Below are 9,741 nucleotides of genomic sequence, written 5' to 3' on the forward strand. Positions count from 1 at the left end.
TCCAGCATTGCCACTTGTGCATCTAGACATTAATTTACCTGTTTCACAACCACTTTTCACTTTATGTCATCTCCCAAGCTTTCAAAGTCTGTGATCGCTGAGGACATTTGGTGTAATTTGACTTTCCAGCTAACAAGAAAGACGCAGTATATTTCTCAGATCAGTCATTCTTCTGCCCTCTTTTGTTCTCCCTTTGATTAATGTGTCTTCTTTGATGCTGCTCAGGGACACGTTACAAGCACTTTCATCTTCCCACATCCCAGAGAAGTCACTGCAGGTCATCAACGATTTCCACCAACCCAATTATCTCTGCTGAAGGGCACCTGGTTCTAGCTCACAGCTTTCATGTCCAAATGCTTGAACATAATGAGCTCAGTGGTGATTACTGTGGATCCAAGCATGCCTTGTGAAGAACTATTGTGGTTATTTACATAAAGAGTACTTATTATGTTATTCTAGAACCAGAAGATGCTGGAGCAGAATTCCTGGGTCATCATACTCAATTGCTGTCTGCCACAAGGAATCACATCATAAGATTGTGCTAAACCAACCGAGGTACATTTCACAGCTAGTTACATCCTCTGTATCTCTTTTTACTCTTAGAAGGATGTTTTCACCTTCTGATGGTCAAGAACATTCTTCTAATTTCCAGTCTAAATACATTCATCGGTGGTTTATGTCCATTTGTTCTCAAACCTATGTTCTCTTTTAGTTTAAATAGTTCAGTTCTCTCCCCTTTTCTAACCCAGGAATCTATTTTTAAAAGAGAAATTGTAACCAGCATATACAGTACTGAGTTGTTTTATACATTTTGACTGGTGTATATATAGGCCCCTTAAGGCTCCAACATGCAAACATTCATCTGCTTAATTTTATTCTAGCATGCAGGCCTATTAAAATTAAAGAGACTACTCAGAAATAAATGAAACATAACTTTGCAAGAAAGTTGTATAATTAGCTGCATCTATGTGTGTTCTGCATCCAAAAATATGTTCTTCTTTTCAAAAGTATCATGTTATGTATTTGCTGTCAGTAGAAATGAATATCCTTTAATTTGTCTTCTTTCCTTATGAAATTACAGAGCGCTATGACAACTTAATACAATTACTTAGGTTTAAAAGATGTCATACGCATATCTGAAGCTGTAGTGCTGTCTCACTAATATTGTGTTAAGAGTAATACAAAAGCAAACCCAGAACACTTCCAATCCAGCAAAACTCTTCATCCAGCAAGATGTTGAGTGTGAAGCGCTCTTTCATTTCTTGTTGCTATTTATGGATTTGGCACACAACTTAATAATGAAAAGCTAGGAAAACTTTGGCCAAGTTAACACCACATTACCCATGAAAGTAGAGCATACACCATTTTTACCTACACATGGGTTAGCATGTAGCTAACAAAAATGTATTTATTGAGTGATAAGGCAACCAGCACTCCCCACCAGCTACACCTACACAGTACCTGGGCACAAAACTGAATTATTATGCCACATTCCAATGAACTTCTGGCAGAGAAATATCTGTTTCAGATAAAACTGCTTTGCTGTTTTACCAACATAAATTCCAAAATCTTGAGTGCACAAGCACAGACAGCCTGTAGTAACTGGAAATATGAATTACTCATGGTGCAGCATGTCAGCTTCTCCTCCCATCCACCAGCCCAGTGGTTTCAGTGAGAAAATTAATTTGTCTCATGCAACCATACTGATTTTTTTGCTCTTCTAACTTGTATGCTGGAGCAAAAAGTGCTGAGCTTCAGCAGGTCCTTCCATGCTAGTCCATTTGAATTCTCTCTATGTATATGTATATACAGAAATCTCTATCATTTTCTCCCTCTCTCCACCCTCCAAGAGCTAGACAGCCAGCTCCTAGGTAGACACCTTAGCTCAGGTGTCAGTCCTGTGAAGTTGTATCAAATGTCCACTGCTGCACAGATACCCTGATTGGACAGTGTTTGAAGTCCCATCCGCAGGGACTGCTCTGGGAGTCACACTTACTATTTTTTCCAAGATCAAAGAACTTGTGGGATTTTATTTGCTTAGCACATATGTAAGTCAGCTGTGGCCTCACCTCCTTTGGGCTCACCAGCTTTGGGCACTTCTGTCCAATGCTTTTAGGAGTGCAAATGCAACTACTGAATCAACCCTAGGCTCTCCACCTGCTAGCAAACCCTTGCATTTCTAGCTCATAAAATAGTCTCTGTACTCCCAAAAAGCATTTTTTTTTCTTATTTTTGTTAGCAGTGACCTGCCTTTTCAGAAGACACGAGCATTTCCAGAGGATGATTCAGCCAAGCAGCCTACCAGCTCTCCTAAAATGTCTCCCACCAGAGGTGCCCATTCTCCGCCACTGATGACAAAGAAACCCTGAAGCAATTACTTCAGGCTTGGATATCTGATTTCTGAGTGTCCTAAAGACAGGAGATGATTGCCACCCAAAATGCATTTACAATTGCAGGCTGCTTTCAAAGCTTTCTAATTGGGAAGAGTTACAAAGATGAGGTTAGGTTCACCTGTTTTAAGCTCTAAAACTCATCCCACGAGAATGGAGGAGCCTGTTTTCAGGCTTAATGACACTAATCAATGTCAGATTAATGACACTAAATTCCTGACTTAGGATGGTTTGATTCACCTCAAAAGCTGCATCCCTCTCTCACGTCGCTGACACCAGTAGAGACGAGCCATAGCTGGGAGAAGGCGGCCACCCCCTGCAGTTCCTGTGTTCCAAGGGGGCTGGAGCTGGGGCACCTACAGTCAGTTTTGGTTTGTATTTCTTATGTTTAAAGGTTGTGACCTTCGAAATTCTTTCAATGTCTTAAACTTTAGGTAAGTTTCCATTCCAATGCCCAGTGACATACTTGCAAAACTAAATTAGACATGATCCTCCCGTGCCTGCTAGTTGAGGCGTGCTGATGAGCTATGAAGGTTTTCCCAGGAAGAGATGGTGTTCTGCAAACTGTGATTTCTCCTGGCATTTTTAGATGCTCTGTGGTTTCCCTTTGGGTGTTTCCTCAGTCTGTTTCAGCTGCTGGTGTGTTCAGGCAGACTGATGTGTCAGCGAGCATGTCACAGAGATGCTCCATGTGGTAGCTGCATCTACACAAGGCAGCAGCCAGCTCCAGAGAAATGCTTCCCTCTAGAGTGGTATAATAGAAAAACAATGTTCCTTTGCCTACCATTAAACCAAAAATATCGTATTTCTATTGAGTCACCCACAAACCTCTAGGAAAACAAGTAGGAGACTATGGCTATTCTCTGGACTGCAATTAGCAGGTGATTTTAATAAACCTGAAGTCATCGAATCATAGAATCACAGAATGGTTTGAATTCAAAGGGACCTTAAAGATAATCTAATGCCAACCCCACTGCCATGGGAAGGGACACCTTTCTCTACACCAGATTTCTCAGGGTCCCATCCAACCTGGCCTTGAACACTTCCAGGGATGGGGCATCCTCAACTTCTCTGGGCAACCTGTGCCAGAGCCTTACCACACTCAGCATAAAAAATGTCTTCCTTACACTCAATCTAAACCTACTTTCTGTCGGTTAAAATCTATTCCCCTCTGTTCTATCACTATCTGCCCATGTAAAAAGTGGTCTGCTAATGATGGATCAGGTGGAAGACAGAATTTCTTTCCATAGCATAGTCATGTCTCTGTCTCTCTCTTACACACACACACACATACACATACACATACGCACACACTTGCACATGCATTTTGTTGTCTTTTTGCATTCTCCAATTCTTTTTCTTTAGCACTTTACAGTGATTTCAGTTCCAGTTCAACGACAAGTCACACTTTCTCTGCTTCAGAGTTGGTTTTTGCTTTACAGCTCCACGACTGCAGGGACCGTACTGTTTTTTCCCAAGACGTTACTTTGGAGCTTCAAACAAGGACCTGCAGTTTTGTAGCTCATCTGCAAAAGATAACTTCCTCCAGAGAAACTGTGTGGCTGAGTGCCCTGCTTTGAGCACAGCTTCCTGCATCTTCAGCCAGGACCTGCAGGCAGATGTTCTCAGCTACTTGAACCAAAACAGGTCAAATTGGCAAAGCTCTACTATTTGACCCAAAAGTTACATGGCAGCCATTTTTGTCAGAGGTATGCACACCCAGGGTTGTGCTACTTTAATTAAACCAGTGTAATGTTGCATGTTTAAGCAGATGCATCTTTAAGTTTAGTGCTGAACATTTGACATGTCATAGCTGGGTCCATACTCAGTTTAACAGAGTCAAAACCAGACCACTCTCATAAAATTTAGTGTAAATATCATGGGGCGCCTTCTCTTCTGTTTTACTCTGGTAGTTATATCACAGTAGTGACTCCACTGGCTTCAGTCACACTTCTCAACCTTAAGGGGAAGGGAGGAGGACTCACACAAGCTTTGTTTTTTGTCTGGCTGAAGTTACAATTGCTAAAGAAAAATTGGTTCGTGTTTTGATTTCCCAGAACTCATAAAAACAAAGTGGTCAGCTGAGATTGGCATGATAAGTTAGAGAGGCAAATCATTCGGAAATGGTGCAGAACATAAAGAGTAATTTTGTATTATTATGATATTCATTGCTTTCTGGAGAATCTGAGATGAAAGCCTGAAGAAATCAGCCTGAATTCTTCTACCTTGCTGCTTGACACAGGAAAAATTCCTACTGACTAGAAATCGGCATGAAGAAATTATCTTTTTATTAAGTGTGTATACACTTGCTGCTTTTGGAAATCGAAAGCATTTTACCTTAACCATTCATATGTGCAAAAAAACCACGAGCAGAAAGCCAACACACCATGTTCTAATGCAAAATGAAATATGACCTTTTAAAGAACCTTAACTTCTGAAGAGTAAATGTTAAATCTATATATAATTCAAAATTTATTGGCTAAATTCAATTACTGAATTCAAGCCTGTCCTGAATAAAACCATTCTCACATCTGTTTTTTGGCTTCATTTATTCTCTATGGTTAACAGAAAGGCTTTTGGAATTTTACTGTTATTAACGAATTTACTGAGGAAACCTGCTTTCAGAAGCAGAGTGGCTGCCACGCCCATGCCCACATGCAGCTCCAATACCTGAAGTGCTCAAGGGCTTGACCCAAGAAGGAATGAGGGTTCCCAGAAGTCAGAAGCTGCTGGACTCAGCCCTTGTCCTGGAATTGCCAGGCCAGAGTCTGGGTCAGGTCACCAATAAAATGCAAAGTGAGATATTGCAAATTGATGTTCATTTCCTAGTCCTCACCACCTCTGCGAGTGAGCTGTCTGCTGCAAAGGTAAGTTATTTCAATAAAAATATAAAGTATTGGATACTGATGCATGAAGATCCCATAGCTTTCCTTGACCCACAAATTATTCTGCTGCACTGTTATCAGGGAATGAAAACATTGAGCCAAACCCAATTTTATACTGTTAAAACTCCCACTCTCATTTTTAAATTAAATTACTTATTTGAAAAGAATTTGAAAAGTGCAAGTGCAAGTATTGCCTTTGCAGGAAGTATATGCATTTAATAGCCCCATCACACTAATTTAAAGAAAGTCTGATCCAACTGGGTATGGCAAGATAGTAAGAACTGAACTAAATTTGGATATTGAGAGTTCTCTTATTGATATATGAATAACGACAGGTACTCCTTGGCCTTGACAATTCACCCTGCCCTCAAATAAACTCATTAGATCACTTCCCCTTCGCTCCTTTTTGAAAATATTTTCCAGAAAGTTTGCTTACCATTTAAAAGCATGTTAGCTGTTCATGTGCCAATAGTTAAACTCACAGTCACATATGGCTCAGTTTTCCTATAACCACCTTGTGGATAATAACTGAGGAAAGATCCTGGACCAGCACGTGGACAAAACACAGAGATTGACAAATACAGGAAACAGTAGAGTTAGACAAGTACTGGATGCCAATATTAGCCAAACCATCTGTAAATGAAATTACCAACTTCTTAGCTTCCTAATACTTGAAATATAAACAGGAAATGCACAAGATACTACCATCTGAAATGTGTGACATGATCTTTTTATCTCCTTGAATTCATCAGCTGAATAGCAATGCTTATAGTACAGAAAATCCAAACCACAGTAGTGTTATTCGGAGCCGCATTTGCACAGCCAAAGGCTCTGCTTTAGATGGGGAAACAGTTTGGATGGACACACACTGGTGTCTGTCAAGGCTAGACTGGAAATTTATAAACTCCTTGCAGAAAAGGCTCAGTCCTAATTTATAACTACAATTTATGTGCTTTGGGAGCCAAATCTGTACAGCAGGCACTGTCTGAGCACAGCCCTCCTTCAGGTCACCATGGCAGGGAAACAGCAAGAATATAATGACTCTTGAGTTGCACAGACTTGAGCCCAGAGCAAGACTTTCCTCTGTTTCCAGCCCATGTGTCAGTGGGTGTTACTGTGTTCATCTATTCCTACACTGTACCGCATCAATACCAGTGTTCATTTTCCAAAACATCTTGCCAGTGTCTATTTCCTTACCTAGGTTACCTCAGTATGCAAATTAACAACAGAATGAGTTTAGAAAAAGTTTCAACATAATATATTTTAGTAATTCAATGTTCATATTATGTATCAAAAATATTCCTGTGATGCAATGAAACTTTATTTCTTAAGAACTGTTTGAAATCTCTTGTAAAGAGACAGTAAATAAATTTTGTAAATAGAGAAGTGACCTTGAAAAGGAACCCAGAAGCCAAATGTATGTGCCTGCGAAGCAAGACATGGTCTATTTATGCCCCAAGTCTCAAGGCATTAGTGATGGGTTTGCCCCTGAACACCAGAATTTGTACTTAAATATCATAATTCCTGATGCTGTGCTAATCTGGGCATACAAAGTCCTCAGCTGTCCTAATTCAGATAACAGATTATTTCTCACTTTAAATATAAAACCAGATGCTTTCCCCTCATTAATGTGGGAGAGATTTGGAGCAAAAGTGTACTGGCAGCCTTGAAATTCCAGTGAGATTTCTGAAAATAATTTTTTCAATATGAGGTTATCCCCTTCACTAGACAGAGAAGCTGATCAAGCAGCTCCAGGCTTGGCTCCCCAAGGTTGCTCTGTCTCCCCATTCATGGTTATGGGGTACTCACAGGCCAACCAGACCCTGCAAAAGAAACATCTGAGAAAAGTAAGTGGACACTTCTTATCTGCACCACTGCTACTTCTTTTTCTTTTTTTCTGTATACAGTGCTGTCATAGAACTATTCTCCCCATCGCTGGTGGGCATAGGCCTCCCAAGGTCCCATTCTAGATGTTCAGCCAGAGGCTCAATTTCACAATGAAAACTGTATTTTTTCATATTTAATATATATAGTTGGTGAAAGCCATTTTTTACCATTTTTGGACTAAACATGCAGAAAACTCCTTGAAAACCAGCTGAGGAGCAGGCATGATGCCTTCAGACTCCTCTTTCCACTAACACAACAATTGGATGCTCTTGGAGGCTGCTGCTTCTCCCTTCCTGAGGCCTTGCTCATCACACCCAGGCTAACCTGTGCTGCCTGCCTAAGAAACGGCCCTGCCTTCCTCATCCATCTGCCCCCACTAGGCTCAAAGAGCAGGGCTGGCAGCAAAGTGCCACCCTGCTGTGATTCCTGATGTGATGGCCTGGTAAGATGATGTGGAGTGATGCCTGGTGAGATGCCAGCTCCCATGCCTGCTGACATGAACTGGTGGGTTGCCTGCAGTGATGCTTGCTGTGCCACTAGGATGATGCCTGGTGGGATATCTGCTGTGATGCACAATGGTGCACCATGGTGGGATGGCTGTTGTCATGCCTTCCACATTTAGTCATCTTTCAAGACAAGTGAGACTAAGCATTTAGATATTTGTAATTTTTTTTTTCTTTTACCAGACTACCTGAGTATGTGTGCTGTGTGTAGATGTGCAAATACATTTAAATTTTTGTTTTTACAGGCTCTCTTGTTCTGGAAGGAATGTTCCAAACGATCCAGGCTCCAAAGGTGTGCTTCCAGCCTAGCCCTCACCATAGCTTTCAGTCTCCCCTGAACACTAGCAGAGAAAGAGAAGCAGTTAGCTTAGGTCCTCTCTTGCAAATACCAGTGATGCTGTTCACACCCAGCAGCCCTTCACAGGCATATTAACAGATTCAGACCATGGGCACATTCCACAGTTTTTCTGCAGGGAAGACACTGCAGCGCTTGCTAATGCCTCTCTTCCCTGTGTCCACTGCTGTCCTGGGCAGATCATCCTGACCCATACACCCCAAATGAACCCTTTGATTCACCAGGAACCCCATGAAGAAAGTTGCATCTTGCTCAGCTCCCCCAAGGCTCCCTTGGACCCTATGGACTTCAGCAAGGAGCTTCTGGGCAGGCAGCACTGTTTGTGCCCACCAAACCTGCACTGTAGGAGGTGGAGGACCATTTGTGCACGTGAACACGAAGTTGCTCAGATGCAGAGACTGCACCCACAGTGAAGGGTCACAATGTCACACTCACAGAGTGCCTCTGTCTCTGCTGTTGGCTCCACATTCACGTCCTCTGTCTCCTGGCTTGGAGCTCAGACACCTATATGAGGTGTGCAGCAACCCTCTTGTGTATATTCTAGGTTAGTCTTTCTTCTCCGGGATACCTTCATTTCTGATTTTAAATGTTATGAAATATCTAAATGCACACTTCTTCCATGCATGATTTCACAATCTATTACCTGTTGCAATACCTATTTAATACAGTTTCTTGGCCATCAATGTTGTTATTACACTTCGCTCTAAAACTGTACTGGCAGCAGGGCAGAACTGCTGTGAGAAATTGTGGAATCAGATTTATATGAATTACTTTAAGAGAAATTCTGCAGTTATAATTTTCTCTTCCAGGAGGAACATGTATTAGAAATTGCCTTTAAAATCTAAGACTGTATGTGCAAAATTGTTCTATACACAATGTCTTCTATTTTTAATGAACTGTGATCATCCTAAAGCAATAAAAAAGTTAATATGGAATGCTATGCATCCTTTGCAATGCAATTAATGACTCTGTCAGCAAATTCCATATTAGAATTTTAATTTATATTTATAGATTTAAAAATATGACAATTTCTGTAAAATAATTAAGGCAAGATGAGTTTTATGAGATGAAGAAATGCTAAAAATAGTCACGCACTGCTTCATTTGGTCCAGGTATATGGTCTGGTTTTGACTTTAATATTTTCTCAAAATGCTGAGTGATGGCAGATACTGTCTGAACCACGTTACTCCCCTTTAGCTTGACTGTCTGCACTGGGCTCTATACAGATGCCAAACATTTGCTCATTGTGGTGTAAATCTCTCCTTGCCATTCAGGGTGCATGCAAGGAACCAAGGGAAGCATTTCTCCAAGACCACAGCTGTGACACCTTGGGTTAGAAATCTCAGGTGGCCTGAGACATCCGATTCCCACGTAGGGCTCTATTCCTGGATCCCATGACTTCTAGATGAGTCATTTCCTGTGACTTTGCTTATCCATCTGTGCTTCCCAATACCCATTCACACCTCATCTGGCAGTGCCTGACAATTGATGGCTGACAGTTATTGTATCAATAGCCAGTGAGTGGTTTAGGTTGCTTAAGGAATCACTGTCAAAGGTATTAGCAAAAGAAGTTTAATATGAATTTATAAAAGTGGGACAAAGGTCAGTGGCAAGTTTCACTCCACTAGTTACTATATAGATGAAGCACACCAAGGATAATCAGTTTAGAATCAATCTAGAATGATTTACACAGGGACACCAAAGGGTAAGGGTGCAAAAGG

Source organism: Manacus candei, unplaced genomic scaffold (assembly GCF_025592945.1).
Source record: "Manacus candei isolate 608988 ecotype Guabito, Panama unplaced genomic scaffold, ASM2559294v1 h1tg000014l, whole genome shotgun sequence".
In the NCBI taxonomy this organism is placed as follows: Eukaryota; Metazoa; Chordata; class Aves; order Passeriformes; family Pipridae; genus Manacus; species Manacus candei.